At 37.5% G+C, this 22,191-nt stretch overlaps 1 protein-coding gene across 1 annotated transcript in view; it reads right to left on the reverse strand.

Annotated features, from left to right (window-relative positions):
* NXPH1 (neurexophilin 1) overlaps positions 1 to 22,191 on the reverse strand; it is a 282,833-nt gene that overhangs the window by 84,657 nt on the left and 175,985 nt on the right. The gene's annotated exons all lie outside the window — the stretch shown is intronic.

The following is a 22,191-nucleotide window of genomic DNA, read 5'->3' on the forward strand; positions in this document are numbered from 1 at the left end:
TGGTGCTAATATTGCATTCCCAGTTTGGAGATGAAGATGCCAATGGTTAGAGAGATGAAGGAATTGGTCAAAGGTCACATCTCGTTGCAGGATAATGCAAGCCCAGGTCTGGTTGTCTCAAGAGATTCTAAACACTATCCTGTGCCTTGAAAACACAAGCAAAAGATGCATTGCAATAGGTAAAGAATAATGCATACAAGATTGGGTTGTTATGAACTATGTTACATAGAATTAACTAAAATGTCAAAATCATTCACTAAAAAAAAATTACATCAAGCAATCATTCACCAAATTAGTGGGCACAGCAATCTACAGGAAAGGAAAGAAAGTTTTGTCTTCTGTCTACCTTCTAAGAAAACATATATTTGTTACCTTGACAAAAACACAAGTATTTATGAAAAATATGATACAGTAGATACCAAGATAAGGAACCCACTTATTCTCGCCATTTTTCATTAAATGTCCCACTGTATTTTACAAGCTCTTTATCTGATGTACTCTGTCATCCCTTGCTTACCTAGATTATTTAAGAGAGCCTGCACCATGGCTACTATCCTCAGCCTCCACCTCGACGACTAGACCGTGATGAACTGAAGCACCTACAGATGGGCAATCTCTCCGGTTTTGGTTTTTTGTTTTTGTTTTTGTTTTTGTTTCTGTTTCTGTTTTTGTTTTTTCTAATCTACTCAAGACCAAGAGCTTGCCAGTGCCAGTTTGGAATCCTAGCTCTTGGACCCGGTTGCCGAGGTGTTTGTTCGTTTTTATTAGTCCATCGTAGAAGTTGGCTCTTCTCCCAGACTGGCTGCTTTGTTTTCCTGTCCTGTGATTGTTTGGACCATCTGCTTCTGTGGATCATCATTGTCCTCTTCACGTTCTCCACTGAGAGTTGCTACAAGTTGGAGTTTTTCTTATAAAGTCATGGCCACCTGCATCATATCTATTTTTATATCCAATTCTCCAATTCTCTGTAGCTGACTTTTGCTTTTTGAAAGACTTTCTTATTTAATCTGATAGCCTAGACTGCATTTTTATATCCTATGCACTTTTAAATAAACCCCTTCAATGTGTTGTAGCTATATCGTCAGAATTACCACTAATACATTACTCAGGTTGACAACTACCTATGCCTATGTTAGCAGCAAACTTGATGAAGCTCAACAGCACACAAAATCTTGTGAGCTTGTGTCACCAATTAACAAAGATCAGAATATCTGAAGCCTAAAGGTTATTTCTAAACCTAAACTAACTCTAAACACAACCTTTAGGCCAAAAGCAGCTGCAGGCACATCTGCATTAAAAGGTTAATCAGAGAGAGACTGGTCTCCCCAGTTTGACAATGCAATTAGAGTCTTCAGCAGCAAGCAAGATGGGGGAAGTAAGTGTAAACAATACAGCTTCAAACACTAGAGCTGGACAAGAGACAAAGTCCACACACATTCATGGCTTATATGTTAAATCTAGCCCAAATCTGTGGTCAGTGACACAGGGAGAGAAAGTAAGATGGTCAGTAAGAACTATAGCACAAAATGGATTGTGGTCATAAAAACCAAAGCATTATATTTAGTTCTGAAATCTTAAGCCGGCCTATTGGGAAACCTTTGATCACTGCTCATATTTTAACAACTCACCAATTAAAGGGATCCATTGGCCTTAACTTCTGATGAACTCACTCTACTTAAGCCTTAGCAGCCTAAAATAAAAGATGAATAACATACATCTGAAAGCTAGAAAGATGATAAAAATGGTAGAGCTGTAGAATTCCATGCCGAGCATCCTCAGTAGAAGCATACTCCATAGATAACATATGCCACCACTTGCTTTCCTACACCCGTAGCAGGCATCAGCAGTCAGCCACAGCATGCTTTCCCACTGAACCCAGGGGCAGCCTCATTGTCTGCCTTGGCTCACACTTCATGCACATTGCTAATTGATTAGGATTGGCAATCCATTGGAATTGAAATCAATTCGCTATCCTTGAGTTGCCCTTTCCATTTGCAGTTCTTTGCTGTTGAGTTCCCATGGAAATTTTTAAAAGGAGTAGCATTATCTTCTGCAGGCAGATGGCTGTGGATCCCATACCTATTAATATGGGAAGAAGGTGACTTGCAAATATCAGAGACACTATGGAAATTCTGCTGACTGATGAACACTTTTATGGGCCAAAAAGTACCTTTTTTTTTTTTCTGGATCTTATCTAGAAGAAAGTTCTTCAGATAAATTTCTTTAAATATTCCCAAAGTGTCCTGAGTTAAACTTTTGTTTAAAAGTAATACAGAGACAAACACACAGCACTTTTACTTACATTCACTCAAAATCCCAGAGGGCTGTTGCCAGAGTTTGGCTATTGAGTGGAATAGTCCCCTGAGTCTGGAAGCTCAAACACAATCCTTTTCAGAGTGGAAATGAAGCTGGGCACAATTAGGCAGAAAACGATATCTTCTAAGGAAAAAGAAGCCCTACGCAGGCTGCATTCCAACTTCAGCTGAAAAAAATAAAAGGAAGAAAAGCTTTTCCGCTTGGACAGAAAAAGTGACCTTCAGTTGGTGGAGCAAAAAGTGATGCTTTTACTCTCTGCATCCTTGGGATTTTTTCCCTCACTCAAGGAATAGTGCTTTTCTATATGTAAGAGTTCAGATTAATATACACTTAAAAACCTTACAAGTTCACTGAAGCAATTGACCAAAGTTTTTAAAGCATACATGTTCTAAATTGGCTAAACCAATCTCCCATAGATAAAAACTTACCAAATATCAAAGAAATTGATTTTGTTTTGTTTTTTTTTACATTTTGTTGTTAAATGTTTCAAACACATTTTTGTCCTAATAGTGCCCTAGTTTTCTGCCTATTCTTCTGACAGGTAATACAATGATACTTTATCAAAACTTTTTCTTTTGTTTAATTTTTCAATTGATCTTGGCATTACCTTTACATTTTAACAGTGGCCTCTCTAATGGGGGAACCTCATAACAACCTAGAATTTTAAAGAATTTAATGGAAATATTAACAAAGTATTAAGTGTACATAAATGTTAGAGAGGAGGGGAAGAGAGAGAGAGAGAGAGAGAGAGAGAGAGAGAGAGAGACTTGAAAGAAACTCTTAAGATTTTTTTGAGTTCTATAGCTGTCCAACCACGTTGAATGAAACTGAATGTGATGTGAGATTTTAGGCCAAAAGTAATAAAGACTCCTGTGTGTTGGTTCTTTGGGAGTTGTACCTCTACTCTGCTGATAGCTGTCATTCCCATAACCTCTGAAGAAATGCAGACCATACACTCTGGCTGTGAGTTCACCTCTACCTCGGTGACACAGCATTTTTTTCTTCCTATTTCCAACTCTTATTCAGCAGTCGAAACTGACACTTGAGAAACTGCATTTTGCTTGACTGTTTCAGATAGATAAGACCTCTAGCCTGTTGTGGACAAGAATAGTTCATTTTTTTTTAATTCCCAAGATAATAGTTATAGCCTCAAAATTGTTTGCATTTCTTGATGTACTACAATTGTGAGGAGCAAAAGGTAATTTCAATCCTCAGTAGAAACTTACACAGCAATTATTTGTCATGTAATGCTTCAATATTGCCTAGAAAAGCAACTGAACTTCTAAATTCTAGAGTTCTCCCCAATTACAACTAGTGAAATTATCAGAGATTGGGTCCAGGAAAAAAGTTTTTTGTGCCTGCATGATTTCCTATTAAGTAAGCAGACTGATATAAGTGCTTTCATTTTCTGCATGCCTTTTGTCTTCAAGAAAACACATACAAAGAGACGCTGTTCTTTTTATAAAGAAATGCTCTGAACTATATGAGAAAGAATTCACTCCAAAGGATATTATTCCTACGACATCATAATTTTATGAGATGTGTCCAGATAATGGGACTATAAGAGCCACAAAACAGAACTAATTTCATCTTCATCCAGCATATGAGAAAAGAAACTGAAGATCTCATGAGATGGATTTAAACATAACAGTAGACCCAACTTTATACCATTAGATATTCCATGTGGTAATGCAGGGGGTCCCAGTACTAAGAGAAATCCATACTTACAAGTGCTTTGGAGTAAAGATTTATTAATAAATTATTAAATTGGTCAAACATTTCTCCAGCAAAGAAAAATATTTAAATTTAATATAAGCAATAGACTGCTTTCTTAAACAAATGTCAAGGTTTTATTTATTTGGAACAAAGGAAGTTAAATGGACATATTTCCATATATGTGCATCCCTATCAGCTTTCACAGGATCAGCTTGATAAGCTATATTTCAGGACTTATATATCTTTTTTTCTGCTCTCCTGTGCAGTTGACGGGCACTTTTTTGTTACAAATGAATGAATGCTACTAAAGAACAGGTTGACTATCTTATGATGCATTTTTAAAGTTCAAGCACACCGGTGAATTCTAGTACATCACTAGGACATGCTGCGGCTGTCGTGCTGTCTGCTAGGAGCTTGTCATGGAATGCTGGGACACGGTGTGTATGAACTTTGACATGGCTACGATTTTAAGATAGGAAGTTGACTATCTGACCACCAATGGGGGATATCTTGTTTTATCAGAAACTTTGTGTTTACTTTTATCTTTATTTTACAACACATGATCATTTGGGTATCATCATATTAATGATTTTATGTGAATTTTTGGATGTACGTAAAAGTACATTTTTACAGCATTAATTGTTCTTTAAAATTCTAATTAGTTTTTCTACATTCTAGACACATGCATTCACTACAGTTTTGAAAATATTCTCCATGCTGCTATAACAAAAATGGCATACAATATAAACAGAAGAATGAAAAAAGTCTGCCCTGAAATACACTCATGATGCTTCCTTTCCATTTCTTTGTTTTCATATAATTAAACTATGGCTCAAAAAGTATTTTTTTCAAAATTCCAGAATGATATATGGTAATTTTATAGCATACTAATATCTAGGAGAGTTGAAAGTTCTATTTTATGATTCCCATCCTTTGCCATAAAATTTTTTTCCAAAAGAGTAATGATGACTCAAAATGACAGTGCGTGACTTCACAGAAAGAAAAGTTGACAGCACTGTCATCTCTTGAGAAGAGCACTTACTGGAGTAGAAGTGACTCACTTGCAATGGGTAAAGAGAAATCAGAAACTCCCTGCTTCAGACCCTGCCCTAGATACTCCATTAGGAAGTAAGGGAAACTAAGCAGCCACTAGGCAGGAAGAAAAGAAAAAGCAGAGGCAAGAGCTAATATGACAAGAGTGCCCTCTCACTTCCGACACCATGAATAGTCAACATGAAATTACTAGACAAATCACAGGAAGGTGCAGGATTATACCTAGGCACAGAAATGAGAGGAAAGTAAACTTAGTGGCATAAACATAGAAGTAAAAAAAATGGAATACTTGGAATTTTAACATACAAAATATCGAGAGAAAACACTGCAGGGCAAACTGTGAGATGCCTTAAGTCTTTCAAGTTATCAGCAATTGATATCTGCTTGTGGAAAGCGAGTCAGTTTTCTTTGGGGTTGTGGCCTCTGGTGGGTTGACACTGACCCAGTAGAAGGCTAACATCTAAGAGTGTATGGCCAATACTAACTGTGCTTGAGGGATTTTTTTAAAATTCAGTGGGTAGACAAGAAGAGGTGTCAAGGAAAAGTAGGGGAGGGGCTAATAGGATCAAAGTACATACTACAAGGTTCTCAAAAAGCTAACACAAGATGAGAAGAAACAAATTATTGATTGAAATAGACATAATTTCCTCTGTCAAATGGAAATTTACCAAGAATGTTAAAGGATTGATTTTATTTTGGAAATACAATACTTGGAAAATATTTTTACAAACTCCGTGCCAAGCTGCCTGTATTTGTGCTTTCATTGCTTCTTGCACATATTTGTTGTCTTTTTTCAAGGGGATACTTTGCATCTGGAATATCATCTAGTACTGGGCACACACACACACACAAAAAAAAACATAAGTTAAGTGTTTTGAGACTACTGAGAGTTTATAAATCACAGCTTGTGCTGGTTTGAATGAGAATGCTGCCCCCTCTTCCCTGCATGGAGCTCATATATTTCCATGCTTAGGTCCCAGATGATGAATTATTTGAGAAGGATTAGGAGGTGTGACCTTGTTGGAATGGGTGTGGCCTGAATGGAGGATATGTGGAATTGAGGTGCCCTTTGATGTTTCAAAGCCTATGGTAGGCCCAGGGTCTTTCTCTCCCCTCCCCCACCAAGCCAAGAGAAAGCTCTCAGATGCTAATTCAACCCTATGCCTGCTTGCATGTCGTCACCCTCCTTATCATGAAGATAATGGGCTAACCCTCTAAAACTGTAAGACAGGCCCCAGTTTAGTGCTCTCTCTTATAAGAGTTACCTTGGTCATGGTGTATATTCACAAATAGAACAGTAGTTAAAACAGAAACATTTCAGGTACAAAGTCATTTTTACAATATTTTTTTATAAAATTGTGAGTGGAGTTAAACTCAACCCAGTATTAGAAGAAACATGAATTGAAAAATTAAACTGTTTTACAAATCCACATTATTTCAAAACACTTACTGGTGGCTTTTGGGTCTAGTACTAGGTGTTATTTCATATACAATGTATCCTTTTTCGGGAGGGTTGAGGGAAAAGAGAAAGAAATTTGTGAAAGGGCAATGAAAGCACAAATACAGGCAGTTTGGCATGGTGTTTGCAAAAAGAAATTCCAATGTTATAAATATATAACAAAATTCATTCTTTAACTTCTCTTGGTGAACACAATACCCACATGTATAACGGAGATTGAATCAATTATTATAATATTGTGTCAGTGTGGTGCTACTGATCTACCGTCAGTCAGCCTTACAACATAAATTATGCTACAAAAGTGAATGGTGTATTTTTTTTTCTAAACCCTTGGGTAGAAGGCAGGAAAGGGAAATATTCACTAAGCTACCCACAGTAAACAATCCGATGAAGGGATATATAAATTTACAGCCATAATGTAAGATATCCGGGGCAAGATATCTAATTCCACGGAAGCAAAGGGTTGTAGAATCTAAATTATCCACAGTGACTGTCTGGGCTGATAAATGCAGCAGATAATTTCTAGCCTCTGTAGTTCACTTTGTCAGCGTAGCTATGACTGTGTTGGGAGAGTCCCACATAAAGCTTTAAATTGACTCATTTGTAATATACGGCAGATGGTTCTCCCCATTTGTTACTGGGTGTTGCTCTATACCCTCTCATAACTCCAGCCTTTGGACAGCGAGCTGAACATTTTTCACCAAGTAGCCTCCATTTTATAGATAATGCTTTGTAGTTACTGCCTACCAATATAAAGAGCTACTTCTGTAATTCGGGAGAATTATCCACGCAGCAGCTTGTAATGTCATTTTAACACACCAAACTCAAAGTGAGTTTGCATTATTTTTAACTAGCTATGAAAACTTATCCTAAGATTTTTAAAAGAAATTATGTTTCCACCAGCTTCACATAGATCATTGTTGCTTCCTTTAGGATGTATTTATTATGGTTCATACAAAGTCAATTTTAGAGCAATTATCAATTGGCCATAATTTCTAAAAGTTGGTCTGAGATAGAAATGAACTTTCCAGAGCTGTGTTAGCCTATGTTCAGTGACCACACACCATTATTTTCGAAATTCTTGACTAAATTCTGCAAACTTTTATGTATAAAAGGCATACTTCAAGAAAAAAAAGCCCTGGATAATGTTTGTGTCTGTGCACTGGAATCTCACAAATATAGGCTTAAAATTCATTCTGTGGTTAAAAATAACAACAATGATGTGAATAAATAATTTTAAAGTCATTCTGAATCAATGCTTCTAAAATGAAACCTTACGGACTTTTTATCTAGTCCTCATTTCTTTCACTCATTTCCACAAACAAGAAAGAAGGCACAAAGCTATCAGAACAAGTTTATACTGGGCTTATCTTAATTTTTGCCAAGAATTAGAATGCATGTGGTCTTGACCAATCTCTTTAGCCCAATGATAGTAAGATGTACAAGGATTTTGTCATCCTAGCCCCATATGGGGTCTGGCTCCAAGGGAAAATGCAGCCTTCATAGAACCACCAGACCACGCCAAAATCTCTGCTGAATGCATGCACTCTACTACCAAACCTTGGTTCTTCATTTATCCAGACAGGCTCATGTACATTCCTATTCTTTCAAGTGCATCAGGTTCTTGAATACCACTCAAAAATAAAGTTCAATTATCTTGATGGGATCCATGCGTCAGCTTTTTAATATATGAATCGAATCCTTTCCTGGCCTGTTTCCTTGTACATATTTGTATGTATCTTTGTACATATCTTGTTCAATTACAGGACATGGGTTTCTAGCTTAACTACCCATTTTTTAACACCACCAACAAAAACTGCAATTTGTTTCCTTGATGGTCCTTTTTTTTTTTTTTCTAAAGGAAAGGATTTGTTGTGGGGCTTGGGTTTTTATGTCTCTTCTCACATTACCCAGGAAGTATACACAAATGCTCCAGTGCCCCCTACCTGGTCAGGTTACTAAGAACCAATATTTGAGAGCTGAAATCTTGTCTGAAGATAGTTGACATCAAACAGAGTAACACATTGGGGATATTTTTATTTGTACTTTTTAAATCTCCTTTTACTGTGAAAACCTTTTGCAGAAATATTAGCAAGTTACGAAGCCATTGCGTACTTTGCTTTACATTTCCTTGGCTTTGATTCAGGAAAGAAACTGTAGCTGCTATGTTTAAAAATAAGACTACCTTCTGAACACCCTAATGTTCCTCCTCGTCATGATCTCTCATCTGGACTCTGGCAATTATTCTCATGTGTACCCGAGATAAGCTCCCCAGTCTAGACATTGCTTCTTCATTGTCCTTCGCTTTTGCAAAAGTACTTTATACCCATGCAGTGCCTTTCATCCACAGACCTCAAAGTGGTTCCTTTCCTCTAATATGCCTTTATATTCTCTAGAGAACCAAAAAGGCTTTTTTTTTTTATATTGTAACTCTAGCCTTCTTTCATAGGCGAAATCTGGCCTGGTTGCTAAGAAGCATGGATTTGAATACACTCTATAGCAGTGTCTACCTTCTGCTTTTAAAATGGTTATTTTTTTTTTAATCCATTGAAGTACATTTGCCTATCATTTTTTAAAATCTCCTTTAAAAGTCAAAATGCAACTCTCTGGAAACCAATGAATCTCATTGCCACGGTATGGTAGGTCTCCTGCTTCCAGATCTATAATCATTTCTTCAGTGTCAGTAATAAAATGCTTCAGTAACCTCTCCCAGCCCCTTGGCAATCTGCCTAATAGTGTCAGGCCACTCTCCCCTGAAATCCTATGACTCAAAGAGCCAAGAGTGATGGTGCTGCTGCCATGGCAACTTGGAGCACTGAAGGACTGGAAGTCTTGTCTGTTTTACATGAGATATTAGCTAAAGAGTATGTTACAGAATTGAGGTTTAATTCAATACAAGTGTCGCCTTGAGAGTCTATTTTCCTGCTTCTATATAGATGTGTGTGTGTGTGTGTATGTGTGTGTGTGTGTGTTTGTGTGTGTGTGTGTGTGTGTGTGTGTGTGTGTGTGTGTTTATTTCTGAGGTAACTACAGATTCTTTACATTCCTCATATACCAAATGAATATAGTTCAAGATCATATGTCCCAGTTATCTAAATAATTGAGTTACCTAGGGCATATAAAATTCTACACAAATATGAAATTGTATTCATTCTTCCATATCAGCCATTTCACTTAGACACACACATATCATTAACCTACTGCATGACAAGCACTCAAGGGGTCTTGAGATCTCTGTCTCGTGAAGATGACATGCAAACAGAAAACAGTGTATAAATAGGATGGATACAAGTTCACTTTGCCCATTTGAGAGGTCAGGAAAGATAATTTGGAAATGGCTGCATGCAGTGTAAGTAGATGTTTAGTAGGCATGATATGATGGAAAAGGGGTCTTGAGAAAAAGAAAATAATGCACTACATCTAAATAGTTTTTAGGTCCATTTGTCCTTTTTATTCTATATTTTTGGCTTTCATTACCATAGGATGATTTTATATAGGGGAAAAAATTTAAAAAGACAACAAACCTTACAAAAATTAGGACCTGGACTGAAGAGATGGCTCAGCAGTTTGGATCACTGGCTGCTCTTGCAGAGGACCCAGCTTTGGTTCCCAACACCCACATGGAGGCTCACAACCATCTGTTACTCCTATTTCTGAGGGTGTTAATGCTTGCTCCTGACCTCTGGGGGCAGCAGTAATGTACATGGTCTACATACATATCTGCAGGCAAAACATTCATAAACGTAAAAGGAAAATAGACAAACCCTTCAAAAAATTCATTATTTTACAAAGTTGCTGCTCACAGTAGAGACGATTGTTCAAAGATGTACAGCCCCTTACGTGCACCAGACATGTGGCATCAAACCTCAAGAAATTCAGTGTGGATGCCAGGACTTTCCTTATGTAGGACTGGCTTTCCTCATCAGATTCAATATAACCCTTCCTTACTACAGAAGTCTACTTGCTCAAAGGGAAAGATGTCCTCTAGCTTGGAGTCAAGGAAGAATGAATCAACTCAAACAAGAGAAGTAACAGCACCTTGAATTTCCCATAGCCCTAAATGAACCAAGAGAAAAGCAAAGTTTGTCTTTAGATAACAGATTTGCAGACCAAAAGAAGATTATGTAACTAATTGAAGGTCACAGAGGAAATCAGTCACCTCAGGATCAGAGGCCAAGCCTCTGACTCATTGTTCTAAACCCTCATTATGTCATTTACTTAAAGGAATGCTGTGGGTTAATCTACAAATGCACTTTCACAAAATCCTTTCCAAAAACCTTTAGGCTGACATTGTTCTAGAATAGCAGATGATGCCTGAATCACAAAGAGGATTTGAGGCTTTTTGTCTGTTTTGTGATAACAGAGATCTGAAGGTTTTGTTAAGAACCTTGGTGGGAATCCAGTTTGTGCTCACGCCTCTGGCAAATGTTCTGAGAAACTGGAGTCTGAGGAGTTAAGAGGAATGGGCGGATTCCTCGTGGAACCTCTCCCTCCTCAGATCTGTAATCATTCACTTCAGACTCTGAACATTGCTCTACACATTTCCTCCAGCCACTAAGAGTCCTGCCAGGAGCTGACCAGGGATAGCATTTATCATTCCAGGATAGTCACTTAAACAGAATGATATGAACTGTCTGTTTTTCTACATATTTAGACCAAATAAGCTATAGAGAAGTTTATTGGAATAGAGGAAAGATACAGGGTTGTCACTGGTCTCCCCCTAACTTCTTATTAAAAATAGTTATAAATATATAGCAACTAGCAACTTGTTATGGCAGTTTCTTAGTTCTTTAAAATAAAAAAAAAAATAGAAATCAGAATTAAAACTATAGCACCATTTTCTTCCTCGGTATGCTTTGCTTTTTTTTTTTTTTTCAAAATAATGTATGCTTCTGTGTACTGACATCCTAATAGCTTAATTATAATTCAGTAGGTTGCCAGAACAGAAAAGAAAATATTTCTCTCTCTACGTATGGTGTCTGTTAGTGGCCAAAACAGCGGTGCACAAAACATCGCACTTTCTGTTGCAAAGCAGGACAACACTACACCTGGGATCAGCATAGTCTTGCGTACATACATTGTTTTCAATATCTTAAAAAGCCAGTGAATTACATGTTGGAAGAATGTTAGTTATCATTAGTTAACAATATCAGAATCAGGGGGTCAATAATAGCATGCTGTATTGTTACCACTGTAGTGAGGGACACAAGCTTTGGCTGATACGGCATAATTTTCTGTTTTAGATTTTCTCAAAGCTGGGAAGCTGTTAGGGAGGATAACCAACTTCTCTCTGCCCTGTGTGATTGTCTTCAGAGTCTGTTTGCAGCCCAGCATATACTTCGCACTTTTCATAACAAGCTGGAGTCTAGACTCCATCAACTCTAAAAACCTTTTTCCTCTTATCTGGGGGCCATCATCTTCCTGCCTAAGGTGTGGGACAGCCCCCAACCAGGAGCAGATGTCTGCATGGCCAGGGAATGAGAAAAGGCTGAGCCTGGATTTTTTTTTTTTTTTTTAGGAAAACAACAACAAAGGAATTCCAGGTGGCCATTTATGGCCCAGAAGCCATGACTTGAATCTATGTCTTACTTCCTCCTCAACTCAGCCTTCCTTCTTCTTGGTGTGATCCTGTTCCTCCTCTACAGGTCACCATGACAGCCTTTAGGAACAAACCTCTAGCTTAAATTGAAAATGTTCCTTTGACTGATAACCAAGGCCTTTTGTCTACACTGCTCTTGTCTGTCTCTTTTAACTTTGGTGGTCCCCACTCAGCTGGGGAATGTTAACAGTCTCCCTACCATGTGCCGCACGCCCTCTCTGTTTCTTTACGTGATGTAACTCCTGCACTACTTTTCTCATTGGTCTGTTAGTCTATTTTGATGGCGCCACTGTAGACTTCACCTTAAGGCACTTTTAAAGGTCTTTCCTTTTTTTTTTTTCCTTTAATTTTAAAAGGTCTCCAGTTTTCCTTTTGTATGCTGATACCCCATATTACTCATCTAATTCTATGACTTCAACCATCAACCTCTGTGGCTGACCATCAAAGTGGTGGCTCTAGCCGGGATCCCCTGGGAGCCTTCCTCCAACATCAGAACTCAACAAGATTGAAAGAGAATGTACCACTCCTCAACCTTCTTTCCCTAAAGACTGTCCTGTCACTGTTTAGAATGTGTCCATACCCAGTCTGCAAAGCCCCAATGTCAAGAATCCTTCTTAAGAAACTCCTCTGATCCTTTGGGTTAACAACTCACTCAGTGCTGCCAATTATCCTAGGTACATCTGCTCCTTCTTCACCACTCATACTGCTGTCACTTTAGGCTCCAATGCCTGACGTATTTCTCTCCATTCCTGCTAGCTCCGTTGTCATGATAAAAGTCTTCAGCATAGAGAATAGTTGGAAGAATAGCACAGTGCTCTGCTACACATCTATACAAGCTATACTCAGTGTTTTTTTTTTTTTAATAGTATGTCAGATTTGAGCTTTGTGTGTGTCTGGATCAGGCTATAGGTATAAAATGATATAGATGTGACTATAGTTATGATTGTTCAAATAAGTACCAACATGGTGCTATGATTTGGAAATCAAATATCTTCCAAAGGACTGTGTATTGTAGGCCTAGTCCCCAGTATAGCATTACTGAGAAATGGCTCAACCTCTGAGTGGTGAGGCTTATAGAATGCTCCTTAGGTTACTGGAATCTATCATGAAAGGACTTATAGAACCGTAGTCTCTGTCTGTTCCTTTTTATTCAAAAGAAAATCTTCCCTTCTCTGCAGGACAATTTGAAATAGTGGGATAGATACGACACTTGTTGGCAAACATCCTTAAGAGAAAGAATTTGTCTTCCATTCACCCAAAATGTTCTCATAGCTGAAAATAATAATTTGCCAAACTAGACATCAGTCCCATATTCTTACTGATCCTCCAAACATCTTCATAGTTATGATGCAATTGCATTTTGCACATTGTAGTGTCTACTCTGTCTCATTGCCCACATTTGTTTCCTCACCTTCCTGTTTGTCCTGACTGTTTACTCTGTCTTGGAGAGTGTCTGGGATTTGTCTGCTTCTCTCCTTAAAGGGTTCTTTATCATGTTCCTCTTCCCCTTATAACTTGTGGGAGTCTGACCCGTTTTCATTTCTCTCTGGTTTGTGCTGCTCATTCCTCCTCCTTTGGACTGTTATATACAACATGGATTCCTATATATCACCCCCCACCAAGTTTTGATTCTTGTCCTAAAATTTCCCTGTGCTCACATTCTACCTATGAGTCTCCACCACAAATATTCCTACATCATAAAACCTAGGTACCTTGATTTTACACATAAAGCCTCTTTAAACTGGCCCTGACCCCCTTCTGGCTTTTATTTCTAACTGGCCCCAGTTTAAACCTTGGTTCAAGAGAAACTGCTTCCTGAAGCAAGCCTCATTTCCTCACCTCCCTGCTTCCAGCCTTTCTGACTTCAGGACACACTCACCTCCAAGTCTAACCTCCAGGGCTCCGTGCAAATATTTCCTTACGAGCTTCTGCAGAGCCCTGCAGTGTCTTCAGTCATGTCCTTCCTCTGAACTCACAGTTCTTAATGCTCATACCTCACCATTCTTCTGGTAATTAGTCACAGAAAGTCTCACAGCAGCTGTTTACTATTTTCTCATAGATGATTTAAAACTTGTTTGACTTTTCCCATTGACCACTGTATCTTTAAGTATTTTTTACATTCTACTATGGTAAGGCTCATTTTAAACTCTAGTTTACAGTCTACTATGGCAAGGCCATATCTCATCTGATTAAAAAGTCATCCAATAGGAGTCGTCTTACTGTTTTTCTTTTTCTTTTCTTTTCTTTTTTTTTTCAGACAGAATTGCATTTGGTTTTATTCCATGTGCCTGGGCTATTTGGTGTCTGGTTTTCCAAGCAGTGTTAGATACCGGTTCCATAGCAATAAAATAAGTCCTAATGCCACTCTGTTAAATCCATAGATCACTGCTTTGCTCAACCGTCATCAGAAAAGTTTCTTTCTGAAGCAGTTGAGAATAAATACAGAGACCCACAGACAGATATTATAAGAGCTGGAGACCTCAGAACACACAGACCTAAATGGAATGTCTCTATAAAATCTTTTTCTTTTGGGTCTCAGGGAAGCCTGGTGAAGAGGAGATGGAAAAACTGCAAGAGCCAGAAAGGATCCCTAAAATGACAAACAAGGCCCTCTAAATCAGCAGGATCAAACTCACTCCCATGAATTCACAGACTGAGGCACCACGCAACGGGCCTGTATCAGTCTGCAATATGTCGTCTTCATATATAGTATGGCTTCCAGTTTAGTGTTTTTATGGGGAAAAGTGGAGCTCTGATTCTTGTCTTCTTTTCTGGTTTTTTTTTCCTTCTCTCTCTTTTTTCTTTGTCTTGTCCAAGTCCAATGTGAGAATTTTGTTTTATATTATTATATTTTATCTTGTTATGTTTTATTGCCCAGTTATTTTTTCTAATGAGAGACAGAAAGGGACTGAATGCAGGGAGAAGATGGAGGGAGGAACCAAGAGGGCGAGAGTGGGAGGGAAGCCATAATCCGGACATATTACATGAGGGAAAATCTATTTTCAATAAAAAGAAAAAGTCACTCAATAAGTATTTATCTGACTAATCAGTAGATTCGAAAACATATAACCAGGCAATTGTAAAATTCAAAGTTTGAGAGAAGTGTAATGTAATCTCTGTCAAATGATACTAATATATGAAAATTACTATAGATATTCATAATAAGTACCAATACATGCAAATGCCAAGTTTTATCTGTGTGATTTGGCTACTTGTGAACGAAAGCAGTGGATAAAGAACAGGATGAAATGGAAGGACCTGAACTCAAATCCCAGCTTACCCCACACCAGGTGTTTGCTTTTAGACGAGCTATATAAATACTCTAAATTTTGGGTTTATTCTCTGTAAAATGGAAGTAGTTTAGAAGTGTGATATAGATATAAACATGTGATATTGATATAGAAATGTGATAGCACATTTCTAGTGTGCTGGGGAGGGTGTGAAATAATAAGAATAAGGGCTCCTCAATTTAATCCTTAGGAATTGTGATAGTCTCAATAATTGCTGGATGAATCTAACTTAAGAAAATCGATGTACTCGCCTCAAGAAGGAAGTACAAATCTCTTGTTAAATAGACACTCTTCAAATACTTGAAATCAAGTCATCTGAAGAACTTGTAGGCAGTAACTTTGAATGTTAAACTCTATTAACTCTGAATATTTGCCAAAGCTGCAAATGCTCACTGAAGTGGGGGAAGAGCCATAAAACTCACATTGCTAAGAGACTATTTTATTCATCTGAAAGAGGAGAGGAACTCTCACTGGCACAGAACCTGCATGAGTTTCCAAGGCACACTGGTCTCAGCTGCATCTGATGGACTCAACCTCTTACAAGACTGGCAAATGTGCACACTTCCGTATTAGATAGAGAAAGCCCGTAATGACTACTGTAAGGCACTTCAGCACTGCTGACATAATCCACGTGACATATTCAACTTAATGCCACATACAGAGCCAACAGTAAAGAATGTCACTGGTATATGATCGTTTCTCAATACAGGTCTTATGAGCCCTGTTCTAGGGATCTTTTCAGAAGATTCCCAAGCTATTTGCCCCTACTCTTCTCCTTTGCTGCAACTTTTCCTGTTGAGTCACTAATATCCTTAAGAACATTCTTCTTTACTCCAAGTCCTGGCATGGGCTCCTGCATAAACTTATTTCTCATCATCTGCTCAAACACCATCAATTATAACCAGTTGTCTTATTCATGATATTGTCACTTCTCAGTCTATGTTGGCCTTTCACACCACCCAGTGACAACATACCACATGTCTGATGTGTGTATCTCTGTGTATTTTAAAAAATAAATATATAGAAAGAGAGTCAAAATTAATATTCATTCCACATTAAAATATCTTTTCTAATATCTAAGTTATTAACTTTTCACTATAAGAATGTCTTGTGCCCCAAGCTCTCCCAGTATCACAAAGATAATTATTTGTTGGATTAAAACAAGTCATGACAAAAAAAAATCTTTCAAAACCCATAGATTATGTGAAACTTGATTTTTACTAAAGCTAGAAGAGAACAAATCAAATGAAAATATGTATTTCTAAACCTTTCCTATGTTCACTAGGAATTTAAAATGACAAATCAGAATTTTTAATTCTTTTGGTTTGGTTTGGTTTGGTTTGGTTTGGTTCTATTTTGTTTTTTCAAAACAAGGTTTTGAATGTACTGGACTTGCTTTGTAGACCAGACAGGTCACAAATTCACAGAAATCCACCTGCCTTTGCCTCCCTGAGTGCTGGGATTACAGGCATGGGCCACTAGACCCAGCTGAATTTTTCATTCTTTATAAGATGATTTTGTTATTGTTTAACTAGAAGTTTATTAGGATTATTTATTCCTTATATGATATAGTCTAAACCATCATAAAACAAAATTTTAGGTTCATGTCACCCTATTTTTAAAGATTATTTATTTTTAATTATGTGTTTCTGTGTGTATCTTTGTGTGGGCTTGTGTACATGGGTGCAGTACCACAGAATCCAAAAGAGGGCACCAGATACTCTAGAGATGGAATGTGGTTGTGATTAACCAGACTTGTGTGAGGAACTGAACTTGGGTCTCCTGAAAAATAGCATGGTCTTTTAACCACTAGGTCATATCTCCAGTAACAGTTTCACATAATCTTTTAGTGCAGAAGTAATCTCAGCATATTTTTGCTTGGGGGGAACACTCAGCTCTACACTGTCCCCAGTTTTACTTCTGTCTTCAGTATTAAACTTGATGAAATATACAATTCCTAGACATCATTTCAAGTTTCTTGGACTCAGTTTCCGAACAGAGAAATAAACTGGATGATAATATAAGATTCTTATAGTACTTTCTCATGCACAGTTTATACTATTATCTATATCTGCTTCACAGTTCACTGTGTTTATAGAGGTTGTTCAATATTAAATGTAACTAACACTACAGGGATACGTGGCTAGAAAAGGGTCAGCTAACATTTGCATATAAATCTTCAATTTTAAATTATTGATCCCATTACTTTACCGATAATCTCAAAGACCACAAACCATCATTTGCCCACGAAAACATAAAGAAAATAAAACTAGGATTAACCAAAACTCAAATAAAGGTTGATAACAGACAAACATTATCAGCTCCATTTCCTAAGCAAAAATAGAATGTCAATAAAAGAATAAGAACAAAAAAATTTTATTAAGCAGAATGACAGAAGATGACAGACCACTCTTAGTCAGAAAACAAATGAAAGTGCTGACTAGACAGATTGCCTAATGCCTGGCCAGCAAAAATAAAAGACCCTTAAAATTCATGCCACCTCAGATTATCCCACAAACACATGGTAAGTGTAAAAACATTCACCAAAGGTACCAAAGCAGAGAAGGCCATAAATGGATAGTACAAAACTGTAACAACATATCTTTTGTACACACTAAACTTTTTTTGTCTGCTTAAAAATAGTAGGACATAGCATGGTGTAGCGATACACGCCTTTAATCCCAGCACTTGACAGAAGATAAATATCTGCAAGTTTAGGGACAATCTGGTCTACATGGGAAGTTCCAGCACAGTCAGGGCTATGTAAAAAGTAGAAAGACCCTGTCTCAAGAGAGAGAGAGAGAGAGAGAGAGAGAGAGAGAGAGAGAGAGAGAGAGAGAGAGAGAGAGAGATTGATTTTGGGTTGATGATATTCTTCTATCATATTCTGGCATGAACTATTCTGTAGCAGAAGAGAAAGAACTGGAATCCCAGCACCTTTAACTAGGCACATACAAGTCAGCAGTGCTTGAATCTGGGTAATATGTTTAGCATAAATGCTAGCAAATAAGAGAGAGAAGGATACACATTCCTTAGTTCTTCTTATGCAGATTCAAGATATAAATGTATTGGGCTGGGTATCTTTTGTACTCTCAAGACGCCCTCTGAATGAAGGAATGCAGCAAGATCTCACTTGTGAGCGAGACAATACATTTGCTGAAGGGTAAATCCTCATGCCTTGTTTTCAGCTCCTCTTTTTGCATGTGAAATTTAAGCCTCATGAATGTCTAAGTGCCCCAAGGTTTTTTCACAAACACAATACAGCTAATTTGGCTTCTTCCTGTCAACGCAAGCCTATAAAAGGATGAAGGGAAAATGTGATGAACGTGCTCAGAGTTCCTGTATATGAAGTTAATAAGATGATTATTAATAATTAGTTTCATATAGTCACTCATTAGCTGTTCATCCAATATTCTATTGGGTGATGGTAATACTCTCCAAATAAAGGATTCAATGGCTATTTTGATTAATCCTCTTCTTAGAGTCAGTGCTACTCACATCAGATGTATGCAGCCTGGTGACTCTAGCACTAATTAATTGAGTGCAAATATCAAATCAAATGTGCTTTCTAACCTCCATACCACTGTCACAAAATATATGACCAGATACTTGCACTTTAATTAAGAAGTACAAACATGACCAGCTATTATTTCTACCATTTTCACTGACTGGTTTTATCTCCACCAATGGGAAGGTAAGACACAGGATAAAAAAAACACCAGTGACTACCTGTAAGTAGAATAACTCTGCAGTGAATAAAAACCCTTATCCGTTCAGTTGTGGATACCTAAAATTAAATGTAATCATAGCAACCTTTTTGACTTTCATGTTACTTCAGCACCAAGTACTGAGTTGGTTTTTTTTTTTTTTTTTTTTTTTTAACACTGAGCCACTTGTAAGATCATGTCTAAAATGATAGTTTCTCAACTTCAGCACCACTGATATTGGGGCTGGATAATTCTTTATGTATAAGGATGTGCTGTGTGCTATAGTATAGCTTATGGAATCCCTAGACTATCTTTCGGCATGCTGTTGCTGTTGCTGTTGTTGCTGTTGTTGTTGTTGTTGTTGTTGCTGCTGCTGATGATGATGATATTGCTGTTGATCCAGAAACAGTGCATGTTATGATATGCAAATGGATTTCAAAAGGCAACTTTGGGGAGTGGATTGTTTTTTCTACATTTATGTCAAGATGTCAAGCAGTAAGTGCCTTTATTTACTGAGTACATCTCAATGCTCACAACTTTTAGTTTTAACTGCCTAACTTAGCTCTCCTTATTTCCACTGACCCCGTCAACAAACCACGCTGAAGCCAGAATTAATAAGGTTACTTCCTTCTCAGTTTACAATACAGTATTTCCCATCAGATTGTAGGAGGGGATCCTTAGTGAAGGCCTAGGTCAGTCCTTTCTTACCTCTTCAGCCTCAATCACTCTGCAGTCTTTTGTTCACGGTGTTGAACAACAGCTGTGTCCCTCTGCAGCTGGTGCGTGCTCTCTTTCACCTGCTTTGGAGCCCTTGCATGTGCTGCTTTCTCTGCCCTGTGTGATTTCCCTACAATTTCTGTTCTTCACAAGCACCTTCCATGAACTGCTCTGAAAGCTGGAACTTCAGGCGTAAGCATCGCTTGGTCCCATGAAGTTTTTAACAAGTTCAGTAGAAATGGGTGAGAAAGGGTACATATAAACAACTAAATTTATAAAACGTGGGGTTGTGATAACTGCAGGATGAGGATAACAGGATGCTGATGGAGACAGGGTTGCTGTTTTTTTCTAAGTTCATTAGGGAAAAGCTTTATGATAAACCAAGGGACTCTAAATAAGACCGTTTTGAGTTGAAAATGGCAAGATCAAAGGCTCTCACCTGAGTTTATTTGTATGTTCCATGGGCACAAGAGGACAAGGGTAAGAAACAGTTCAGAAAAGGAGGTCAGAAACGTAGCTAGAGACAATCACATAAAGATCTGTAAGACAAAGTAGGAACTCGAAGACACACTCTGAGATGGGAATCTTAACTGAGAGGGATTTGAGCAAAAATCTAATGCAATCTGACTCTCATTTTAATGGGATCACACTGACTACAAATTGAAGAAGAGACTCTACTACCAATTGGTCAAGGAAGACAACTAGTTAGGGTTCTACTTCTTTGTCTACGTACCCCTTATAATTTTGAAGATTTGCTTCCTTTCCATGAGAAACTTGGATAGTCATGCTTTTGTCATCCATGTAACACTTGGTATTCCTGCAACTTTACATTTATTTGTACGACTATTTGATTAACCTCCGTCTCCTTTGCTGGCCCATGAGCTCTTTCAGGAAGAAACATGATAGATTTTTTTTCCCTTCTCAAATGCCAAGTGAACATAGAACAGCACTAGTCCTCAACAAATGCGAAAGAATGGAACGAAACCAAGGGGGAAGATGGAGAAAAGAAATAAGAGTGAGAGGGAAAATATTGACACAGTATTATTTGTAGATGTGTACTTATAAGTATTCAAAAAATTCCAACACTCTTGAGCAAGGAAAGTCAGATATTTTTCAAAAGCGTACAGGAAAGATTATGTCCTACCTTCCATGGACGCTTGGTCACAAAGACAAAGCAGTAAGAACTAGGTAGTACGTGTGGAGAGTCTACAATGTAGACTCAATGAATCCTATGCACAACCTTGAGAGATTTGTATCATTGCATTCTTTCAGATGAATCAATAAACTTAGATGAGTTAGTTATATAGCCAATAAATGATGGAGCTTATGAGTCCAACTCATGTTTAGCCACCATTCACACTGCCTGCCACAGAGACAATCAATGATAATTTTATTAAAGATTCCACTCCTTAAATCCACCCTAAAACCCATCATACGTGTTAGGCTGATCAAACAGCTACGCTTATTACAGATGTATTTCTGGACAGAGCTAATGTGCAAATTTTCCCCTCATGGAAACAATTCCAATCAGTGTCATGCAATTCCATTTGGAATTTTAATGAGTCACAACATGCAAAATGTAAGAAAAGATGAGAATTTTAAAAGGAAAAGAAAGAAACTGGGCACACCTAACAGTGGAAGGTGCAAGACTGTGTCTGCCGTGGCCATACAGTACAAGGCAGAATCTTTCATCTCAAACAACCATATAGAAGGCCTTAGTTGGCATAATAGACTAGGAAGAAATATAATTTCATATCACTTTGAGGCATAAAATAAGTCTTATTTCAGTATGCTCAATAAGAACAAGAAGCATCACAAAATGAATCTCTATTTTTGATAAATCCTTGGGAAGAGACAGAAGAAAAGTCAATTTGAGGCTACACGTCAGAATTTTTTCATCACAGCTGCATCATGAAACATGGACTTCTAAAATATTTACAGCAACTTTCATTACTTAAATCTTTTCAGTGAGTTTCATTTTCCCCAAAAAAGAACTTTCCATTTTCTGTAGAAGAAATATTCATCAATCTAGAATTAGAATGGCCTTGGTAGAAATATGTGTAGAAAAGAATACTTACAAACATATTATATACTTATATGTTTGGCTTCCTCTCTGAAAAAGACTATAGAAATATAAACTATTTCGATTTTTAGTGGAAATTAGAAATCACATACATTAATATTCTGTTAGGTATTTGTCTTATGATAAATAAACATCATTCACAGTGAGATAAAAATATATAGTCTATCTAATAAAAGATGAATTGATACACTCCAGTACCATGACACTAGAATCTTATGCTGACATTATAAACATCAAGTCTATTTTAATGC

Source organism: Acomys minous (genome assembly GCF_964271855.1).
Source record: "Acomys minous genome assembly, chromosome: 6".
Taxonomy (NCBI): domain Eukaryota; kingdom Metazoa; phylum Chordata; class Mammalia; order Rodentia; family Muridae; genus Acomys; species Acomys minous.